The sequence below is a fragment of the Neopsephotus bourkii genome, unplaced genomic scaffold, assembly GCF_033783945.1.
Source record: "Neopsephotus bourkii isolate Nb327-2 ecotype Australia unplaced genomic scaffold, CSIRO-AGI_Nbou_v1 NB_1825, whole genome shotgun sequence".
NCBI lineage: Eukaryota > Metazoa > Chordata > Aves > Psittaciformes > Psittacidae > Neopsephotus > Neopsephotus bourkii.
The window spans coordinates 10,971,633-10,995,303 of record NW_026902298.1 but is presented as its reverse complement, the minus strand read 5'-3'; the positions used below and the strand labels follow the sequence as shown (position 1 = coordinate 10,995,303).

The 23,671-nt window shown below is 47.7% G+C and overlaps 1 long non-coding RNA gene across 1 annotated transcript; it reads left to right on the top strand.

The window, feature by feature from the left end:
* Positions 1–36: 36 nt before the first annotated feature.
* On the top strand, positions 37–19,275 carry LOC133207005 (uncharacterized). The gene is made up of 4 exons (XR_009723924.1): positions 37–329; positions 17,400–17,530; positions 18,407–18,672; positions 18,876–19,275. It is a non-coding gene; the product is annotated as an uncharacterized LOC133207005 (long non-coding RNA).
* Positions 19,276–23,671: the final 4,396 nt, after the last annotated feature.

The following is a 23,671-nucleotide window of genomic DNA, read 5'->3' as shown; positions in this document are numbered from 1 at the left end:
CCCTGCCTGAGGCGCGCTCCCGACACGCCGCCGCGCGCGCCCCCGGCCCGCCGACGGAGACCCGCGGGGGGAAACGAGGGGAAGACCGGACCGGCGGGTCCACGCCCTCCCCTTCATCACCCTCCATCGCCATAGCGGGGCCGGGTTGAGGAGGATGAGGAGGAGAAGGGAAGGGGGGGGGTGTGCGTGTAGCGGAGTAGAGGGCGGGCTCAGCGTCTCCTCCTGAGGGGGACTACTTGACGTGTCGGTGCGGCGAATTTATTTCCCTTTGCCTAAGGAACGGGTAGTGCTGCGGCCCCCATTGCCTAGGGAAAAAGCCCGGATGTAAAGTGAGTGAAACTAAAGTAGAGTGAAGTAGGGCACCAAACTCTGCCGGAGCGGCGATGGGGGGGGTGGGACACGGCACCGGGCGGCCGCACCGCACCGCCGGCACCGGGCTAGGGGCGCACGGCCGAGGGAGGGAGGGAGGGGTTGATGGATGGATGGAAGGAAGGAAGGGGGTGATTGAGGGGGGGGGGCACAGTGAGCGGGCCGAGCCCCCCCCCCCCTCCCCGCCGCTTCCCCTCCCTCCTTCCCTCTCCGTCTCTCTCCCCCCGCCCGCCCGTGCGGGAGCGCGGGCGCGGGGCCGCGCGCAGGAAGCTGGGGCGGGAGGAGCCGCGCGCGAGGGGCTCCGCACAGGAAGTTGATGCAACAGGGCCGGGGGTGTAGTGGGGGGGGGCGCAGGAAGCTGCGGCGGGGGGGAAGAGCGGTGTTCCTCGCATCCCGAGCCTTGCTCCCATCCCATCCCCGCCGCTCCCTGCCGCCGGCACTGCCATGTTCCTGCCAGGACCGTGCTCCCGCTCGCCGGCCCGGGGAGGGGTTTCCCTCTTCTCTCTTCCCTTTCTTTCCGCCGCCGCTTTTCCGCCTCATGCAGAGGGGTTCGGTTATTTATTGATTAACTTAGCTGCTCCGGTGCTGGGTGATGCTGCCATTTGCTTTCGGGCGGCTCGTCAGCTTTCATCGCCCCTTTTGCGTTTACCTTTTTTTTTTTCCTTTTTCCTTTATTTTATTTCTTCCTCTTTAAACCCCCCTCCCAAAAGGCAACAATAAATCTCGGCGAGTCACAAAGTTTCCCAGGCAGGTTCCAAGCGGGGAAGTTACACATCACGCATCTTAACCTGCCGTGCCTGTTGAGGCAGAAGGAAAACAACCGTGAGATCGGCTTTGCGGGTTGCTAGCAACAGGAACAGGATTTGGATGCACAAAGCCCCTCGGGTGTTTCTGTGTCCGTCCTCCCGTGAAAGGGCAGCGTGGGGCCGCTGTGCCCCCCAGTTCCTAGGCATTCAGATGCTGGGGGCTGCCCAAACCCAAGCAGCATCAGTCCTTACCTGGAATAAACCAGCTTAACTTCCAGCCGTGGCACATGCCTCCGGCTTTTGAAAGTCTTTGGAGTCCCAAAATTACCCCAAACCTTGCCTTTATCTTGAAGCCACCATTGCTATAAAGCAATGGGACGTGTTCTGGGCGCTGCGGGATTTGCACGAGCTCTTGCAGAAAGCTGGAGGTTGATGCAATGCAAAACTGATTTATTTCTTCTTTTTAATATCCTCTCGCATCACTTATTCCTTCACAGCATTCACAAGTTGGGAAGAAAAGTAAGTGTTTGCATTATCTCTGCAGATGCTTCAGGAAACCGCGATGAACTCATTATTATGTTGTGAAACTAAATCCATAAAGCAGTTGTGATGAGTAACTCGGGGACTCGTCATAATTGGGCAATAATGCGCAGTGTTATCATCTGGAGGATTCTGGTGTGCTCAGTGTGAGGAGGGGTTACAGCAAGGTACCCCCTCCACTGTCAAAAAATGGGGCTACCAAGCTGTCACTTATTTAATTACTGTTAATTTTCCACTGCTTTCCCACCCGTTGGTCAACAAGTTCTGTGGGATTTGAATTGTGAACTTAACTTGGTGCCTTTCTTAAAGCTGTAGCTCCTGGACTCGTACAGTTGTGCAAGCAACTTGAGGTTATTTTTATTTCATTAAACTTCTAGCCTGTGGGTTTGTAAATAAGAGCTTGAAGACACAAACCTTCAGGGCACAAAAAGGAAAAGGTACGAAGCAAATGGAGTCCTCCAGAAATGCCCTTGTTTTCCATTTCAATGTCGCATTGTTTGGCTTTTTGAGGGAATTCTTCCTATCCCCTGTTTTTTATAAACTTGTTTGATTTTTTTTTTTACAAGCCTGAATCTGAAAAGCAGAGTTGATGGAGCACTAGAAAACATAAAACACCATCAAATAGCTACTGAAAGGTGCACATAATGGGTTAATAGGTAAGGTCACATACCACTGGACCACCAAAAAAACTAGTGGCCTTCACAACAGGTTTTCTAACATGTCCAACTGTGACAAGAAGTGTTACGGTCAGTGCAATAAAAATATTATGGGATTGTTAATAAATTTATGTTTGCTTTTAATAGTTCTTTGTACTTTACAGCCACTCAGATCAAGCAATACCAGGATCAGGTTGATTGCTGTCCAATCATACATTAGTTTACTGCAGTTACATCAGGCCCCTTCCCTCCTCTCACCCCTCCAGCCTCAACTCCGTAACCAATTCTTAAACCCCTCCAAATACTCGTATTCCCCCCCTCTATGTAAACTTTACTACCAGTGGTTCAAGCTGCAGAGGCCGAGTGTTAGAACCCGACAACAGCCTGGATTTCCATGTTGCCTTCAGTTAGGGTTTGAAGTAAAACAAGGAGTCGGCTTACTCTGAAAACAACCAGACAGGAGCTGCTTTTATCCTTCAGTGCGTTTGATAGAGGCACCAGAAAAACAAATCCCGAGTAAAGGCTGTTTATTTCACTGGGTTTTATCTTTCTGGTTAAGAACCAGGTTGAAAGAAGCAAGTGCGAGTGCTGAAGCGTTATTAGAGGTTCAGCGTGTTTATTCTGCTGAGGAGTCGATACGGGCACTTTGACTGAGGTTTGTTTTGGAGGTGAACTCTGGACAAAGTTCAAAGCCAAAAAAATAACCGTTAGCTGCTGCTGTAGATGTGCAAAGAAACTGTGCATGGTTTGGCTTAGAACTGAGGCTGTGACAGGCATCTCGGGCTACCTGTACACTCACTGCACGCTACCCACACTGATCTTTGGCTCACAGGTGGTGTGCTCAGCCCCTTTTATACCCTGAACTTGGCAGTTTAAGCCATAGATCCTGAGCATTATAAATATGCTGGGAGTTTTTCATTTGATAACGGCACATGTACAAGGGGTAATGGGTTAAAACTTAAACAGGGGAAGTTTAGATTGGATATAAGGAAGAAGTTCTTTACGGTAAGGGTGGTGAGGCACTGGAATGGGTTGCCCAGGGAAGTTGTGAATGCTCCATCCCTGGCGGTGTTCAAGGCCAGGTTGGACAGAGCCTTGGGTGACATGGTTTAGTGTGAGGTGTCCCTGCCCATGGCAGGGGTTTGGAACTGTATGATCTTGAGGTCCTTTCCAACCCTAACTATTCTATGATTCTATGAACACCACTCCTTTGTTCAGACTTGTGATGATGGAGTGGTCCCAGCCTCCATGGTTTCCAGCTTCATTTCCACATCAGCAGAAAGGACATCCATAGCTTTATGTATGGTACACACCTAGTAGCATTAAAAGTGGTGTCGTGTATGAGACCAGCAAAAAGGGCCTCCGTAGCTGTATGTATGGTATCCACTTTCTAGCAACATTAGAAGTGGTGTCATGTATGAGCTCAGAAGCAATGGTCGCATCCGATGCACAGCTACACGCTTGAGTAAACTGGTCGGTTGTTGGCTTCATACAGAGATCTCAAATGCCCCTTCCTTGTAGTGAAAGGAAATCTTGCTAGAATCTAGGCTAGAAGCCTAAGAAAATAATTCTGTCCTTAGCTTTTTGAGTCTTACTGCACAAGGTTGCCCTCCGTACTTCTGCCTCCAAATGTGGTCTTCATGCCACTCATCAAAAGTCGTACCTTGGTTTGGCTTTTCCACTGTCTTCTTCATCACATCACCCTGAATGCTCGCTTTGCCCAGTTTGTTTCCTAGGAGTTCTTACAAGTACGGGTCAACTCTTTCCAAAGCTAGTGGCAAAGTCACAAAAATCAAGAGGCTTTTGATGAGAACTTGCAGGCAGCTGGTCGGTGCTGCTGCTCATTGAATGCTCTTTCACCAGTCTGGGTGAATTTCAGAGAAGGAAGCACCGTCTGTGTAAAGCATGCATGGAGGGGCATCTTGAGAGTAATCGACTGTCATTACTGATGGTTACTGTACTACGTGTTCAAAACAACAAATTGCATCATAACATGCTAGCTTTGCTACAGCCAGCCCATCTTTGCTGAGAACACTTAGAGCAACATCCGAGAAGACATTAGTCACATTCAGGAACAGTCCTGTAGCAACTCGCGTTAAAAGGAATTAGCAAGTGCAAAGGCTTCTGAGCTACAGGTTACGCAGGTCAAGTTGGCAGTGGAGCAGCCACACAGCACTTTCTCTTCCCCTGGTTTTCCACACCAAAACTACCTTAGAAGATAAACCAGGAGTTAATTACTTGCCTATTGCTGGCTTTCACTGTGCTTTTGGCAGGGATGCTGAATGGTGGCTGCAAGTAAGAGGGGAGATAACCTGTGCAGCCATGCTTTGAAGAGAAAGCTGTAAGACTGTTTCAGGCAAGACATACCCCAGCCTGTGAAAACAGTCGGGAACCTGCCTGGTTTTCTCATCGGTGTTTGAACACAGGGTTATCTCTCCAGCGGGATCCAGGCAAAGAAATCCTTCTGCAAGCAGATACCTTCCTCTTCCCAGGGTCTGGGAAGGATAGGGCATCACTCACTTCCAGATGATAAGGAAAATTAAGCAGACAGTTTAGACCACCAGTTGGGGCCATAGCCTGAGAACATGTACTCACCATTAAGGACATCAGCCTAAGTAAAACTGCGTGGCTTAACACAGCAACCTCTGACTCCGACCATGGATTATTGCCTTGCACAGGAGCTAATGAAGCAGACCTCTGCTTACCCTGGCCCATCCAAAAGGACTTGTTCACTCAGCAGTGGTCCGTTGGTCCAGCTGGGAGCGATGCAGCTGCAAATCTCATTCCTTGGATGCTGTGCCTGGGAGGTAGAGCTGAAACAGTCATAGGAGTGCCTTGCCTGGGATCTATATTCCAGGGAAGGTAATTCAGCCTTTGTGCTGCCCTGTGCCTTTTGCAAAATTCATGTTTTGCCAGGGAAGGCCTGTCAGCACAGCACAGCATCGTGCCTGCAGCGGCATTTCACTGGGCATGCGAGCTCTCCCAAGGTTAGCCTTGAGAGGATGACTCTGTCTCACTTTCTCTTCCCCTTATCACTTACTGTTTTGCTTACCAGAGATACCGGTTGTTTCATACAAAGCAGAGGAGTGCAGCTCAGAGGGTAGCATGGCCTGTTGCACCAGAGAGCAGGGGGTAACCTGTGAGGAGCCACTATCATCTCGTACCTGCCAGCAGCTCCCAGAGCTCTCCCTTTGCTCCCCTCTTAGGGTTCCAGTCACAGGAATGTGAAGTTAGGGAGGTTGGCAGCTCCTTATCTGCTGACCTCCAGCAAAATGCTGGCTATTTCAACCAATAAATCCATATCAGACCTGCAGTTTGGAGAGGCCAGAGTGCCCCTTGTCTCTTACCTTTCACAATTGCTGTCCACTTGTGGAGGTGCATCTGCTTGCAGAGAGCCTGGTGGCCTGCCTACTTCCAGACTGGAGGCAGATGTGAGCAGCGATACTGGCTCTGGGAATCAAGAGGAATGGGTTTCCTCGCCCTTTTTTTATCTTTTCTCTTTAAGGAGATGTGAGCAGTCATAAAGGGGACATTGCTCATGGCTCTCAGGTGGCTGCCCGGGCTGACTAAGCACGCTTACAGATCCCGTACACCGTTTAGAATCACAATGAGCTGGAAATCGTGTGCCAAGATGCAAACGGTCCAGGGAACAGTTTCTCATTTTTAAGCCAGCACTATGAAGTATCCTAGGAGCAAATGCAGCTCATCGGGTAAAAGAAGCTCTTTTTGGCTCATCACCCTTTTTGTTAAACAATTTAATACCCTAATTCAGGCTGATTTGTTGTCCCATCGGTCACCCCACTTAATGTTTCACCTGGGGATTGTTGCACCACTGTGATTAAGGATATCTAGTCTCCATCAGAATACCCTTCTTCAGATGCCTACAGCAGAATTCTCTCACTTCTATTTTTAGGGAGCTTGGGGGGGATAACATTGAATACAACTGGAAAGCTGTGGATGGAAATGAAGCTGCTGAGTAAGTTTTTAAGGACCCACCAAAGGAAATTACACCACCAACACCACCACCAGTAGACAGGATATAGTTTCTTTTTAGTTCTTTTAGGTGTTAGTGGTCATTTTGGCACCTTGCAGGTAAGACATGATAAAGCAGAGCCTACCCCAAAGAACATGCAGTGTAGAAAGGCACTACAGGGGAGAGGCAGGGAAGCAAGGTGCCTTAGGAAAGCTATGTGCTGATGATAATTTCAGGATGTTAAGCATTTCAATGACAAATAATAATTATGGGTTTCAAAAATACTTACATAAATTTGACCCCTAAATTCTTCTATATCACTAGATACAGTGATGTCCCATCCCTGGAAGCGTTCGATGCCAGGCTGGATTGGGCTTTGAGCAACCTTGGTCTAGTGGAAGGTGTCCCTGCCCGTGGCAGTAGGTTTGGAACTGGATGAGCTTTAAGGTCCTTTCCAACCCAAACCATTCCACGATTCTCATAAAGAGCCTGGGATCTGAGTGAATGGAGCACCTACAAATCAGTTAATTTCTCTTCAAGAATTTGACTATGTATATGTTTGAGCTGCCATTTTGGGACTCCCACTCTTCCCCTACAGAATGACATAGCAAGAAGAGCACTGGTGTTTGAGAGCAGTGCGGAAGCAGTAAGCTTTGGGGAGGATTAAACTATTGACATTCCCTGTGTATATTGCATGTTGTCCTGACTTCACTGTGCTGAGAAGTGGCCCAACATAGGGCCAGGGTCAGGGGAAGGAAGAGGAGCTGTGAAACTACAAAAGAGGCTGTTTCACTCTTTTACAACTGTTACAAAGGAGGGATGGGGAATCCACGAGCAGAGCTGTGCCTGGCTTTGCATGCAAGAGTAAGAGCTAAGGATGACTCAGTGGACAGAGAGGTCAGTGCCAGTGCAGGGATTCAGAGTGGGCTTTCATGGCCTAACAACAAACAGTGTTAGTCAACTCGAGATTATCTGGGATTAACTGTATCGTGGGTGCAGATACCCCTGAGGTGACTGACACTGAACTAGAGTGGGCTCATGGCAGCACTGCAGTGTTCCTGCAGCATCACTGTGTTGTATCTTCTGCAGCTGTGGTCCCCTGCCCATCACATCCCCTGTGGCCACCAATCCTTCCCAATGGCATGACACCCTCTTCTCCGACCTTCCAGGCAGGCCTGGCTATTCCTGGATTTCTGCTTTGGTTGCATTATCTTGTCTTGCTGCTTTCTCAGGTAATCCAGAGTTGAATCCAGCTCCATTTTGAATAGAGTGGGAAGGGGCAAAGTAAAGATCAAGAAAGAGTCAATAAACCTGACAGACATGGAAGGCATCTGCACAGCGAGACAATGCCCTTTATACTTACTCATGTCTTCCAATACAGCTACTGCATCATAAATCCAGAGGTGTGTGGTTTACACAGATACTTTATTTATAATTGATTTTAATATCTTCCACTCAAGTCTTCTGTTGTTTGAGTGATAGGCAAGTTGCAAAATATATCACTCAAGAGTTAGGGAATTCTGCAATTAAGCCTGTTTGTACATTCTTTGTGCTCAAAATTGATTAATAACAGTAAGATACATGAGCATTATGCTTTTCAGCTAAAAGACAGTTAGATAATGTCAATATATTCACAGATCTCATTGGCATCGCTTCCCTATATGAATCGTACATGTAAGCATAAACGTATCTTTCCCTCACTAGGAGGGACAGAATGAAAAGGCTGTTTCTTACAAACCTCTGTTAGGCAATCAAGTGGAAACATGACATAATTTGATTAGTTTCTCTTGCAGTGGACTTGGAAACACCGGAGTGGATGAATAAAAGCCTGTGATAGTTGGGAAACATTGCAGAGTTCCAGGTCACCTTAGTCTCGCTGCTAATATCAGCAGGGCTTCTGAAAGCATTGACGCAGTGCTTGCCATCAGCCAGGTTGTTAAACAAGGAGTTGGGAGCCATCTGAAATCTATAAAATCCTATGGAAATTTTCCTATTTTCCTACTCATATAGTAGAAGTATACTATACTACTATAGCAGCATACTATACTACTAGTATACTAGAAGTATACTATACTACTATATACTACTATAGTATATAGTATATATACTATACTACTATATACTACTATAGTATATAGTATATATACTATACTACTATATACTACTAGACATAAGTATTTTCCTACTTATGAAACCGTTGCGTGCCCAACCCCTCAGGGCAAGCTGAAGGATGGTGCTTCAAAAATACACTAGAATTAGAAAGGCAATGTAAGGGATAGGGAATAACATTAACCTTGAGGAAAAATATGTAGGGACTGATGTCCTCGACATAAAAAGGACATGGAGCTGTTGGAACAAGCCCAGAGGAGGCCACGAGGATGATCAGGGACTGGAGCACCTCCCGTATGAAGATAGGCTGAGAAAGTTGGGGCTGTTCAGCCTGGGGAAGAGAAGGCTGCGTGGAGACCTCAGAGCAGCCTCCCAGTATCTGAAGGGGGCCTACAGGGATGCTGGGGAGGGACTCTTCATTAGGGATTGTAGTGACAGGACAAGGGGTAACAGGGGAAGTTTAGATTGGATATAAGGAGGCAATTCTTTACTGTGAGGGTGGTGAGGCACTGGAATGGGTTGCCCAGGGAGGTTGTGAATGCTCCATCCCTGGCAGTGTTCAAGGCCAGGCTGGACAGAGCCTTGGGTGACATGGTTTGTGTGAGGTGTCCCTGCCCATGGCAGGGGTTTGGAACTGGATGATCTTAAGGTCCTTTCCAACCCAAACTATTCTGTGATTCTATGATTCTATGACTAGGACTTCAGCTGAAATAAGAGAAAACTGAGAAGCAACATAAGAGGCCTTCTAATGGAGAGTGGCATGGAGAAAGAGAATAGGGAGCGGTTGTTCACCATTCCTCAAGATGCAAGAGTAAGGCACAGAGTGAAATGATCAGGCAATGTTTAAAACAAAAAGCAATACCTTTTTCCTCGATGCATAATTACATTTGGAACTCATCGCTGCAAGATTTCATGGGGCCTGAAAGTATGAATGTGTTCAGAAAGGGATGAAACAAACCTACTGCAGTCAGCAAGCCCTTTTACCACGGATTGCCAGAGGCTTCCAGGAGGAAGATCCTTCTGGATGCACCCCATTTCTCACAGTCTTCCTAAGTATCCAAGTTGGGATGTTATCAGAGAAAGGCTGTGATAAATGATGCATCTTTGGTCTCCTTTAGTATTGTCATTTTCATGGGTTCAGGAATAAAGGAAGTAGTAATATTTTGGTGGAGGATAAAAAAGAAATTGGTGCGAGAGGTTTCCTCTCTATCCACGTATGCCAATGGCATATAGATTTTGCTCTTTACTTGAGCAGAATGAATATTTTTGTACTGTGGGTTGGGGTTTTTTCTTCTGAGAATGAAAACAGGCCTTAGACTGCCATGCATATCACCTTCATTGGAATGATAAGCAGTTTATCTGTTAATAAAACACACTGTTCGAACAGGAATCACATAAGGGGGCTGTTGGAAGGCTGTGGAGGAAACGGGCTACACATCCCTCCTAAACCAAAACAGCATCCTTGCTCCCTGCCACTTGAAATACAGGCAGGTGCTGCTGGGCAGGAGCAGGCCCACGGGCTGCCCGGTGTGGCTCAGCTTTGCAGGCACCCAGCAGCTCCCATCCCAGCCAACCTCTTCCCTGGGGATATGGAGACCAGGGTCAACTCACCCAGCAGCTTCCACTAGGGGCCACTGCTACATAGAGGAGGAGGAGGAGGAGGAGGAAGAGGAGAGGGAAGAGTTCAGAAAGCATCACAGACTTAAGGGCATGTGTTTGTAAATGGCTTAGTTAATGTGTATGATGTACTGCTGTTGAGGATGGCTGCTGCGCTGATTCATTCCCACCTCAGATGTTACTCTCAGGACTAAAAAGTCACCCCTCTTTCCACAGCCTTCTCTCTGCACCATGTGTACTTCGAGGAGCAGTGGATCCCTCATTCCTGATGGGATATCTGAAGTGGGGGAGATGAAGCATCCTGTGTGACAGCACTTAGGAGAGGAAGCAATGCCCATTATAACAAGAATAAAATTCTATTTACAGGTATCTGTGTGAAATCTGCAGCTTCCAGTTTGGACCTAAAGAAAGGCTTTTGTGCCTAAAAGCTGGGTTTGTTTTCCAGCAGTACTGGTTGCTCTCATAATAGATACGTATTACCTTCAAGACTTGCCCTTCTTTATCCTCAGACCATGGCAACGACAGCACTACTAAATATAATATTGAGACTTGGCAAAGTATATTTTTAACTCCCTAGCTTCACATGAACCATGTCTTCCCTCCTTGAACAGGATGCTTGCTGCTTCCTAGGGCTTCACTATGAGCAAACCTGAACTTCCAGGGCCAGGGAATAATTATAACCATGGATATTTGTGGGGCATTCACTCAAAAGTTAGGAATTCTTTAGGGAATATCTCCTGGCAGAGATGAGAAGATGGCATGAGGAGTATTAACCTTGATGGATAAAAGGGGAGACCTCGAACTCTACCTGCCTTCATGGAGAAGGAATGCCTCCTGCACAGATTGAGAACCGAATCAAGGTGCTAAAAGCCCATTCCCAGCCCACTGAGCCCCTCAGCAGTTCTCTGCTATCTGTAAAGCACGGAGGGGTAGGAAGTGTCACCCTTTCTACTGTGGAGTCCTTAGAGGGGATCGAATAGCCTGTGTTATTTATCTTTACCAGCATAACCGCCTGTCAGCGGATTATCTCCTGGCATCGAGATGGCTCCTTTTCAGCATCAGGCAGCTGCAGAAGCAGCAGAGATTGAGGGGGTTTTAGCTGATTTTTGGCTTCCTGGTTCATTGCGTCGCTCCCTTTGGCTGCTGGTGTGAACTGCTTGGGGGGATCTGCCTCTGTCTGTCCTGCTTCTCTGCTGGGCATCTGAAAAGTTAAGTGGCTCCTTCTCTGTTTCAGTAATGAGAGTAAACGGTGTGATTAGATAGGTAAATAATAGCGTCATTTTGCATCCTCTGGCTCAAGATACAGCTGCCCCCTTGATGGGCTTTGGAAAGATACAGGCACATGAGCTTGTCCTGGGAAGCAGGGGGATTCTCCGCTGCAAGATGGGATTGTCCCATATGTACAATGCTTGTCATGGGGCAGCATCAGCAACACCTGATTCTGAGGAGGATCATGAGGGTTTTGGACATGGTGCAAATAGTTAAGGAAAAGACTATTTCCACCCCTGAAAACATAATATGCAGCATCAGCATTAACAAACTCCAGCCCTTATCTCAGCCTGAAACTGCATTCAGTGAGGAAATGTGCCCTTTGCCATTACCTATCTTACTGTTACTGCCACCTCTGACCCTGGGCTTAACGTCTGCAGAGGGGGTACGCCTGTGCCAGAACAGAGCTTGCATTAAGATTATTCAGATATGGTCCTTATCTTCACTTGGAAGAAGAAATTGAATACAACAATGAGTCTTCTACCACTGCTGGCTGCTTCTTTCCATGTTGCACGGGGGCATCTCAGGCTATATCACTTTGAGGGAGACACCAAGGGGTGTGGGGTGAGGAAGGTCCTTGTGACACTTTAATCTGTGTTGGGTCTGGGGTATCTCAATAGCATGTGGGCTGGGGCAGGATGGTGCCTGGGAGTACAGCAGCATCCGGAGTGGTCCAGGGTGCTGCCATGCACTGAGGCCCACAAGAATGTGATTTGGAGATTCCTCAGCATTTTAATGTAAGGACCAGTAACATCAATTCCAAGGGGACTGAGGTGCTTGGTTTGGGACCAGCTGAGGCTCCTTGGTCTCAGGGATATGGGTGATGCTTCAAGAAAGATACCCCAGACTGCTACGGTTAAGTGTCACTTAAGCCTCAATTTGGGATAATGTGGGACATCTCCATTTAACATTAAGGACACCTCAGTGCATTTATTCTGCGAGGACCACTCATGGACGTTCAGCCTCAATATGCCAATACTGAGGGTCCGGGTACAACCATGATGGTGATGTGAGTTAGCTCAAGGCACACTAGTCCTTCGAGTGTAGTACTGTGTGATATAGAGGGACCCAGAGAACCTCAGCTTGTGGAGGACAGGTTGCCCAAGGGGCTGCCAGGATATCCAAGTATGGTGGGTGTCAGAAGAGCAGAGCTTGAAGGTCTCTGGGTGTCTGGATTTGGGAGGATACCAGGCAACTCAGCTGATGGTGCCGAGCACCATCTCCTCTGTGTCACTGTCTTCGTTTGAGAGGACCCATTGTGCCTTCATCCCCTGTGAAACCCCTGGTCCAAGCAGTACTTCTGGCAATCTTTCATGCAGTTGGTGGAAGGAGTGCAGGAAAATATCCAAGTCCAAATTCATATGGGCTTCCCATGCCTGCACCCAGGCTGTGTGTAGTGTCACACAATACTGTGACATTAGTCCCTGTGCTACAAAGCAAAGTAGGGCTTGCATTGCAAGCTACAGTGCCTCAGCAACCTCAAAGTAAAGAGTTTCTTCCTAATGTCTGATCTAATCTCCCCTCTGTCATTGCAAGTGTAGTTCTACCTTTATTTACTCCCTCCATGAAACCTCCATTCTCTCCTGCCTCCTAATGCACCTCTCACATCCTTCTACTTCCCCTTGCTCTTGCTTATGCTCCTCCCTAGCTTCCCATCATTTTCCCCCCATCCTTCCTTGATATTTTTCTTTCCTCTCCTTGTTCCTGCTGTATCCCGGTGAGTGTCCCTTCCTGCTTTCTTCTCCCTCGGTCCTATTCCTTGCTTGCTTGGAACTCCCCTGGCCCCAGCTTTCCCTGCCAATGTCACCCTCCAGGCAAAATGTCTCTGCCTCTCCTCCCGGTGGGAAGTCAGGCTTAGGATAGCCTGTGAGAGGGACAAGCTTGGAAAGAAGGACTTACAATGAGAACTCGAGAAGAGCAGACCACAAGGAAAGCTGGAGAGGAAGTGGAGTGTGTAGGAAGAAAGAAAAGGAAGGGAAATGAGGCCAGGGAGGCAAAATCAGAGAGAAGAACCAAGAGTCACAGAAACACTCAGACATAGCAGGGGGGGAGAGAGAGAGAAAGAGAAGGAAAAGAAGAAAGAAAAGGAGACAAAAATCCCAGCTGGAAAACACAGAAGAAAAGAGAAGGGTGTTCCCAGTTATCTGGCGCTGTGGCAATGAGTCAGAATCCTGAGTTTCCGATCTCCTATTCAAATGTAAACAGATATTTCTTCCTCTTCATCTCACTGGTGCCCTAAGTGTGCCAATCAACCCACAGCACAGCGGGGTTATCCAGTGGGGTTATCCTCATGGGCCCAGCAGCACTTAAGCTGTAAGCAAAGGCAGGGAGCAGGAGGAGGGTACAGCTCACCTGCAAAGCTGTCAGGTGGGGGGTTAAAACTGGTTGGGTTTGGGTTTTTTTTCCACCAAACCTAAAACATGAAGACTCTTGCCCAGAGATGAGCCAAGATGACCCCTCTGGCAAAACAGCCTGGCCTGCATCAGTTCTGGTACTCCTCTTTGGCCTGAGATGTCCCAGCAGCTAGATACTCTGCTCTTCTGCCCTTTGCTGCCTGTAACTGGACCCTACACACTCCTATTCTGTGTATTAGGTAAAGTCTAATGCCTGTGTTTAGATATGTGGGCTACAGAAAGGTGCAGGACTGACCCTTATTGAAGACTGTTATACCCTCAGACTGTGAAGTCTGTAAGATCTTCCCATTTTGCTCTTCTCTCTGGACCCACAAAGAGAATACAGAGTGATTACCTTTTCTAGGTAAATCTTGCCTATATCTGGCCATATGTCAGTGTGAGACTGCCTCACCCTTTGCTTTGTATTTGTCAGGAGAAGCTAAGTAAAGGTTGTGTTAACTGCTATTTGCCCTGATTCCGTGGTTTGCAGCCAGTGTGAAATTCAAAGACATTTTAGAATGCTACCACCAGTACTGCCAATGATGTTTTGCACTCCTTTTAGTCAGTACAAAGCGAATTGTACCTCAGGTGCTTAATTTTCTCCTAAAAATATTAAGACATTAAACGTATTTGCTTTCCAGCTTGTGAACACTCCATCCCTCTGATACAGTGGTTCTGGCTTCCCGGGGACTGCCTGTCTAGAAATGTTTGTGCAGAGCTGCTCACTGTACAAACACACCTTTAGGATCCACTCATAGCGAGTACTCCCCGTCTAAATCCACGTAAGTTGGAGCAGAAGGGTCACTGAATGTTCTTTGATCCATGCAATTGGAAATCTATTTCTGAAGAGCATGAAGTTTCCTTATGCAGCAAAAGTATGTTCGCTCCATCAGCATGACAGCACAGACTGAGGCTGTTGGCACCTCATATATCCCAACTCACACCCAAACCAGCTCTTTAGAAGGCAATGCATTGCTCCCCATGTCTTTTAAATCCATCCCAAGTCTTGACCCACTCTTTTTGGCTGTTTCCAGCATGAACTAGTGAAGACCTTGCAGAATCCGTAGTACTGGAAGGGGTCACACCTTTTATAGCACTGCATTTCACATGTATAGCAGAGAACAGGAAAACAAGGTGCAAGAACAGCGATCTACGTTCAGCTCTTCTCCTTTTTAGTGGCTTGCTGGTGGTGCGCTAGCCAAATCACTGGATTTCTCTGCCTACTCTTCCTTATGCAAACAAGGGGAAGTGATACTTAGTCATTATTATAACATCTAGGGATGCAAATTACTCTGTCAATGATTACTGTTTGTTCTCAAAATACATTCCATTTCCCTTTATCCCATTTACAACACTGGATTAGTCACTTCCAATATCACAGAATCATAACCATTCATTCCTTCAGATGAAGTACTAGTTGCCCTAAAAAGAAAAGCATCTCAGAGAGGTGAGCCACTCTTTAACATGAGGATATGTGGGATTGAGTTGTTTGGATACGGGGGTGATGGAGGCTATTAAAGTACATAGATGACCAATAAACAGCACTAAAAAGTGCATCATATACTGAGGATATAGCAAACACTTGTCTAAGGCAACATCTGATGGCTAATGAGAATTTGTAACTCATCTGTAAGAACAGCTTTGCTTCCTTGCAATGACACTGATTGCATCAGGGTTTTATAGTAGTGCAGAACAGTGCATAAATTAAAATCATTAGATGGATGGCATACACAACTGTTATCACACATCCATGTGCTTCCTTGAGTGTGGCTTTTACAAAGTAGGAAACAGCTTCAAGAACCTACCTACATCTCCGTGGCTTTGCAAAGGAGTTTTTCACTGCTCTGTGTGTGTTAGTGCCAACTTTTCCCTCGCTGAATTTGGAATGATAAAAGAAACCCCTGGTCCCTGGCTATTGTTGTAGCGAGGGAGGAAAATGTTGTATTGAAGCTTGCCGGAATTCTGAATGAGCTTTAATCATTGAGATACTGGAGACAATTACTTGGGCTACGGCTACACAAAAGAATTGTAGCAATTGAACTGAAGATTGGAGACTGATAAAGCAGTTCAAGCCTGTACAAAAATACCCTTCTCAGCTTAGGTGAGTGTGGGCTTTAGATACCCTTCTTCATAGGCAAGGAGGAAGTAAAGGTTGTCATACATCTTGATTCTCACAAGGGTTTGACACCATTCCACACGACTTTCTCCTAAGCAAACAAGAAAAAGCCCCAGCTCAGATTAAATCCTCATAAAGCAGGCACATGTCTGGTTAAAAAATAACTTTACAACCCCGCTCTCAATTTTTCACTGTCAGACTTGGAGGCATTCTCAAACAGGGTCCTTCCAACATCTGTGTGTGGAATCCATTTTATGCAGTATTTTCATTAACAACCTGTGACGAGGGAATAAAGAGTACTCATAAAATCTGCAGACATCATCGAGCTGGGAGAGGATGCAAACAGTTTGGCGGATGGACTGAGAATTCAGAATGATCCTGCTAAATTGGAGAAAATCAACAACTCGGTAAAGAAAAGTGCAAAGTGCTACACTTAGAGGAGGAAATCAGAAGCACAAAGAGAAGATGGGGAATAAGTGGCCAGGCAGCATTACTGCAGACAGGCAGATGGGAGCATGAGCCATGAATTGAACAGGAGGCAAGAGTATGATGCTGTGACATAAAAAGGGTAGAGCAGGGTGCTGGGTGTACAATGCAAGTGACCAGTCTGGTTTTCCTGGCATGGGGAAGGCAGGGTACCAGCTGAAGGTTTCACAACTGAGCAGCAGATCTGAGAAGAGGCTTTGAAAACATGTCCTGCAAAGAACCATAGGATCATAGAATGGTTTGGGTTGAAAAGGACCTTAAGATCATCTAGTTCCAATGCCCCTGCCATGGGCAGGGGGACATCTCACACTAAGATTGGGAAGTTTAAGCAGAAGCCTAGAGAATGAGATGGTGACTGTTGGCTTGTAAAGATGAAATGTTCTCACTGCCCATGTAAACAGGACAAGAAGAGGTTTCTGCTGTCAAAACAGGAAGATATGAAAGCCCCTGACATTGAAGTATAATTTAGTGACACGGTTTAGTGTGTGGTATCCCTGCCCACGGCAAAGGGTTGGAACTGGATGGTCTTAAGGTCCTTTCCAACCCTAACTATTCTATGATTCTATAAGGGAATTAAGTCATGGAGCTAAAGAGGTGGCCATGCATTGTGTCCTTCACCTTGTCATCACCAACTTCATCCAGGGATCCTACAGGTATGGCCAGGCTTGCCAATGGGCAGCAAATGTGGGATGCAGATGGAAACAAGCTCAAGGCATCTGCTCAAGGTGGCCACAGCTAAACTGTGCTACTCTAGAAATGAAGACAAAATAACTTATTTTGCTGTAACCCCCTGAGATGCCAACATTTAATTTGATGGTGAAAGCAGAGCAACTTCCTCCTACCTACCAAGTTACAGAGAAACCCTGCAGCAGCTGGTGGGAAAAGGCCATGAATTATGTCCCCTGCCCTTCCTGTTGAGCTCTTCCTGAACATCTTGGTGAGGAGATCCTGGAGACTTCCAGGAGGCAATATAAAGTGCCTGAACTCTTGTCAGTACAGCAGTCTCTGCCTGTCTGCCTACATCTGTATGGACACTCTGTGTTTCGGTAGCTGTTAGTCTCTGTTGTGATTTAACTGGGGAAAAACACTGACAATATTTTCCTCTGTGTTTTCAATTCTCCCTAGAGTTGGCTGCATTGAATAGCAGAGCTTTGAATTTTATTGAGGAAACCATACAGCCAAAACCTCAGAACCATTCTGGGACCCACAGGTTTTCACCCTGTTTCTCAACCACGAGAAGGAAAGCATAGCCAGTGGTGGGTGGTAAAGATGGGTTTGTTAACCTCGACCAGCCAAATGTAGTGATTAATGTCTCCTTTGCTTTGCGTGAAATGGGATTAGCAGGTGTACACTGGTCTTGAAAATCAATAAAGAAACACAGAGTTCTAGTAAAAGCTGGGAATCTCTATGGAGATCCATCATTACTTAGGAAGTTGTATCCTCTGCAGTAGATCGTAGGTGGTAGGATGCAACAAAACTGAACTATCCTGTTTGTTGTGGGGGAAACAGAATAAATAGGAGGAGCATGTGGCTTAGTGGGCAGAGGGCTGGATTGGACTTGCTGCAGGACACTGGGGAAGCTGTTTCACTCGTCCCTGTGCTATAAAATCTCCAACTATATGAGATAATGAGCCTGGCTTTTCCTTATAAATAACACAGACTGACTTTCCTTATGAATGATTCTCCTTATAAATAACTTGTCTTATAAATAGCCTACATGGCAAATACTACATAGGACATAACAGGCTCTGTGGCATTTTTTGTAATAAACACATTTCCGAACCCAAATAGCTCAGTAAAACAGTTACAGATGCTATGCTTCTTAAGGGAAACACGTGCTTTCAGAATGTGTTGTTAGTATAAAAAACCAATTCATTGGGCTGATTTAAATGTATTAGCAAGCATCAAACCTGCAGTAATTTAATTGCAAAAATTTAATTGCAGAATTAAAACAATTAGCAAGGCAGCCCTCAATGCTCATGATATTACATCTATTTTATACAGGAATTGATAATATCTATAGCACCCAATAAAATGAACAAAATAATCACTAGCTAAAGATGGAGTGCAGGGCGGGGGGGCAAACCTGTTGGATTAGAGTTAAAACAAGTAACTTTACCCATCACTCACAGAGCAGCAGCTTACTCAGGCTGGAAGCCAGTCCATGCCAGCACTCACTGGATTCCATCCACTTGCCACAGCCCATCAGAGATCCCCCAAGTGACAGTGACAAAGAGGTGTCTTGTGATCCCAATTCATGCACACGCAGGGCAAGATCCACACCTTCCAATAGTCAAGCACATAAAGGAGCTGCAACCGCAGACTGAGCTGGTTCACCCAGGAGATTGCCTCACTTAGAAGACCACGTCCACTCTCCTTTCTTGAAATGGTCTTGCAGGTAAGCGGCTTCTGCTATGGTAAAGCTTCTCCTTTACTTGCACATTAAAGCTTATACCCTGGTCAGTGCTTGGTGGATCCAATGTGCTGCCACTTTGTTGGAGAAAACAAAGAATATTGATCCATTATCTGCCCATGGCTGGACATGCGTGATTGGCTGGGAAACGTCTCAACTGGTGTTGGTGACTGCGTGCCTCTTTGCAGGATGGATGCTTTGGGTTTCTTCCTGACTTCAGCTGGGGCTTCAGAAGCCAAGTTTGTGCTGGGGCTGGTGCGCCTGGGGCTTTGTTCCTATCGTCTTCCAGGAACCACTCTTCACTTCTGAGAATTATCGAGTGCTGGGACTGAGGTGGTTTCTGGTGGGCAGACAGAGCGGATGAACCTGACCCGTTTAGCAGGAACACACTGATCTTGTCAGGTATTTCTGACCAAGCATCCAATGGGTCCGTTTCAGTTGGGGTCAATAAAACTTCACTTCCACACGGTGAAAAGTCTCATTTACATTATCTTAAAGAAGACAAACGTGAAGTTCAGTTCTCCAGCCTTGTCAAAACAAGGGTCTTCAACCAGGCTGCTGCTGAGCCTCCTGGCACACCCTACTGATGGGACTGTTCCTCTGTACAGGCAGCTGTTTGGGAAACCTGGCTTAGCCCTTTCACAACACCCCCTTAGCACTTTCCAAGTGCCGTTTAGCACTACAAGCAGTATGTGACCAGAGAGATGGGAAAAGAAGAGGGATATATTAAGGCAGACTGCTGTATGAGGGAATTTGCCTGTTAAAGGAGGTGATAATATCAGAACCAGTAATCAGGTACTGTGGTACATGGGAAGAAAACCACTTCCAGAGCTAATTGTCTTCAGAGTTTGGTTCTGACTAGTTTTTAACCAAATCAAAATCCACAGTCATAGGAGTTCAGTGGAATCTATGTCTTTATTCAGTATGTAATTTGTTTGAACTTAGTTGCCATCTCTTAGTTGCCACCTAACTCACCATCCAGATGCTTCCCCCTTTAAATAAGGATATGCTACATATAAGAAAGACAGTGCCCATGGAAAATGTGTTAAAAAGAATAGGATGTTTGGTGAACTGTTCCTGGACAAGCTGTTCCTGAGCAGCTTCCTGGTCCTTTCTTTCAGCTCATGTGTCCATGATATGGACCCCAGACTGAACTCTTCTGTGTCTGATACTCCACTTGCTGCAGTCTCTGCAGTGCCTCTGTGGCTGGGAAAGCTGTGCTCATGCACTCCATGGAGCAGACAGCTCAGCCCTGATGTGCCTTTTATAATCCTTTATATCTCTAAGCTTTCAGTCCACAGGCAATTTTCTGTATGGTTTCCTACCAAATGCAATACACAAACTTAGCATGCTCAGCTTCACTGGCACATCTTGAACCCCCTTTTCTAGAAGCTCTTTTGTAAGTTAGCATTAGATTTTCTGCTGATTTCCACTCCTGTTTCTGTGGATGTTCCTTCCTCTGCATGACTTGGAGACAGCTTGGCAGCCCAAAGCAGCCTAAGGAGCTGCTACTATGCAGAAACCACAGGTCCTAGATTATGCTGAGCCAACATCAAAGATAAAGCATTAAAGATACTGACACAGCAATGGCATTGGCGATCAGCTCTCGCACGTGTGAGGAATCTGTAAGGACGTCTTTATGCACCTCCTTCTTCTGTCCATCTCATTAAGGTGATCTGCTGCCATTTACATCACCTTGCCAAATGTATATACGTACTTGCCAGTTCAGTCTGCTGACAGGAAGAACATTAACATCTGTGGAAGTTTCCATGCACTTATAATTATCCATTACCTATTAGAAGTTTGATCACTTCTTGAATAAGAGTTTTCCCTTTAGCCAAGCACTATAAAGCCCTCATCAGTCCTAGTTTTTACAAGGGCAGGGAGCTAACCTGGGTTAACTCTGCCCTCACCTTTTGTTTCCTAGCTCTGTTTGGATTCTGGTTTAAACACACTAGGTGGTTTTGGGAAAGGTGGGTGTTTGATGCAAATTAGAACATGAGTCAAAAGGCTGCGAAAGGGGAAAGCGTGAATTCTTCACTTATCCCATCCTCTGCACTGCAACCCCGGGCTCCTGCAGGGAACAGATGACACGACATCATCACACACTGGCACACAGGGGGCAGGAGCACTTCTCACTGCAGGGCCACCCTGCTGCCAGGGCAGTGGAGATGGACCCTACCAGTATAGCCACGGATACTGGGGTTCAGTGCCCGGGTCTTTGCCCAGCCTCTCAGTGAGTCTGTGCTTGGCATGAAGCATCACGCTGCTCACAACAGACTGGTTAGGAGCCAAGCTGTCAGTGAAAACCAGCTCTACCATATGAACTGCTGCAATGTCCGAGTTGTAGAGTCAGTCTATTCAGTAGGAAACAGCCCGATTGGACAGCTAATCTGCATCCTTAGTTATCACTTCCATCAACGTCTTCTTCCATGTTTACATCTCGGACCCATCTGGGCATCGGGATGAGGCTGGTGCTGGGTGTCAGTGCAGTGATACAAAGATGCATCGGATCCCCAATGCAAAGACCTCTTGCTATGAGAGGCAGCTTTAGCATCACCTCTGTCACAGAACCATAGAGTAGTTTGGGTGGAAGGGACCTTCAAAGCCCATCCAGTCCAACCCCCCTGCAACGAGCAGGGACATCTTCAACCAGATCAAGTCGCCCAGAATCACATCCAGCCTGGCCTTGAATGTCTCCAGGGACGGGGCATCCACCGCCTCCCTGGGCACCCTGTGCCAGTGTTTTACCACCCTCATTGTAAAGAACTTTATCTCACATCCAGCCTGAATCTCCCCTCTTGCACTTTAAAACCATCACCCCTCGTCCTATCACAACCAGCCCTGCTAAAAAGTCCCTCCCCATCTTTCTTACAGGCCCCTTTAGGCACTGGAAGGCCCTAAGGTCTCCCTGGAGCCTTCTCTTCTCCAGGCTGAACAGACCCAACTCTCTCAGCCATTCCTCACAGCAGAGGTGCTCCATCTCTCACTGTATTTGTGGCCTTTCTCTGGACCCTCTTCAACAGACCCATTCCTCTCCTGTAGTGAGGACTCTCTAGCTGTCCTGCAGGCCTCGGTTTCCTTTCCTCCAAGGAAACTTTTCCCCTTGGATGGCTTGGCAAAACCAGCACATTTTGAGCTGGAGGTGAGGAGTTGGTCTCTAAGCCTGAGCAAGCGGGTGAGGACTCAACAGGCTGAGGAAGTTCAGCCTGGAGAAGAGAAGGCTGTGTGGAGACCTCAGAGCAGCTTCCAGTATCTGAAGGGGGTCTATGGGGGTGCTGGGGAGGGACTCTTCATTAGGGACTGTAGTGATAGGACAAGGGGTAATGGGTTAAAACTTAAACAGGGGAAGTTTAGATTGGATATAAGGAAGTTCCTCCCTGTGAGGGTGCTGAGGCGCTGGCAAAGGGTGCCCAGAGAAGCTGTGGCTGCCCCATCCCTGGCAGTGTTCAAGGCCAGGTTGGACACAGGGGCTTGGAGCAAGCTGCTCTAGTGGAAGGTGTCCCTGCCCGTGGCAGGGGTTGGAACTGGATGAGCTTTAAGTTCCCTTCCAACCCAAACCATTCTGGGATTCTGTGGCTCTCCTACACCGCTTTGAGGGGCAGGGCAAGAGCTCCGGGGCGGCCCCTCCCTGTGGCACGTTTCTGCTCCCCAAGCGGAGGTGCTGACCCCGTCCCTGCGGGCACTCAGAGCACACCGCTGCTCCCAGTGGGACGCTCCCTCCCCGCTCGGTAACCGGGGCCCACTCCGCTCCGCGCAGGGCTCATGGCGGCGGCCGCAGCTCCGCCCTCCTCCGCCATGGCCGCGGCGGCGGCGCCCCCTGGCGGCCGTGCGGGGTGGTGCCGCCGGCAGGTTGTCATCACCCCGCGGGTACCGCGGGAACACGCGTGTGTGTGAATGGGGTGACGGTAAAGGGCAGCGGGCACGGGGAATGGAGCCAACTGCCCCACAAAGGCACCGACATCGCCTGGGGACGGGAGGTGATGCGGAGAGGGTACCGTGACCCGGGAAACGGGCCCTCCCACCGAAACCAGGAGCCGAAAGGCTGCAGAAGTGGAAAGCATGAATTGGTCGCTTATTCCATCCTTCTGCATTGCACGGGCACGGACCCCGACGGTGAAAGACACGGGCACGGACATGAACACGGACACGGACACACATGGACAAGACAGACATGGATGGGCACGGACATGGACATGGGCACGGACACGGACATGGACACAGACACACATGGATATGAACATGGACACGGACACACACACAGACTAGACATGGACACAAACACAGACACACACGGACAGGCATGAACATGACACGGACACACATGGACAAGACATGGACGTGGACGGGCAGAGACACGAACACAGACAAACATGGACATGGACATGGACTCAGACACAGACACAGACACACATGGACAAGACACAGACACGGACGGGCACAGACACGAACACAGACACACATGGACATGGACATGGACTCGGACACAGACACAGACACACATGGACAAGACACGGACACGGACGGGCACAAACATGGACACAGACACACACGGACATAGACATGGACATAGACACAGACATACATGAACAAGACACGGACACGAACAGGCATGGACACGGACACAGACACACACGGACATGACATGAACATGACACGGACACACACGGACAAGACACGGACACACACAGACAAGACACAGACACGGACGGGCACAGACACAGACACATATGGACAGGCATAAACATCACACGGACACACACGGACAAGACACAGACATGAACAGGCACAGACACGGACACGGACATGGACACAGACACGGACACAGACACACATGGACAGACATGAATATGACACGGACACGCACGGACAAGACACGGACACGGACTGGCACAGACACGGACACGGACACAGACACGGACACAGACACAGGCGGACAGACATGAACATGACACGGACACGCACGGACAGGACACGGACACGG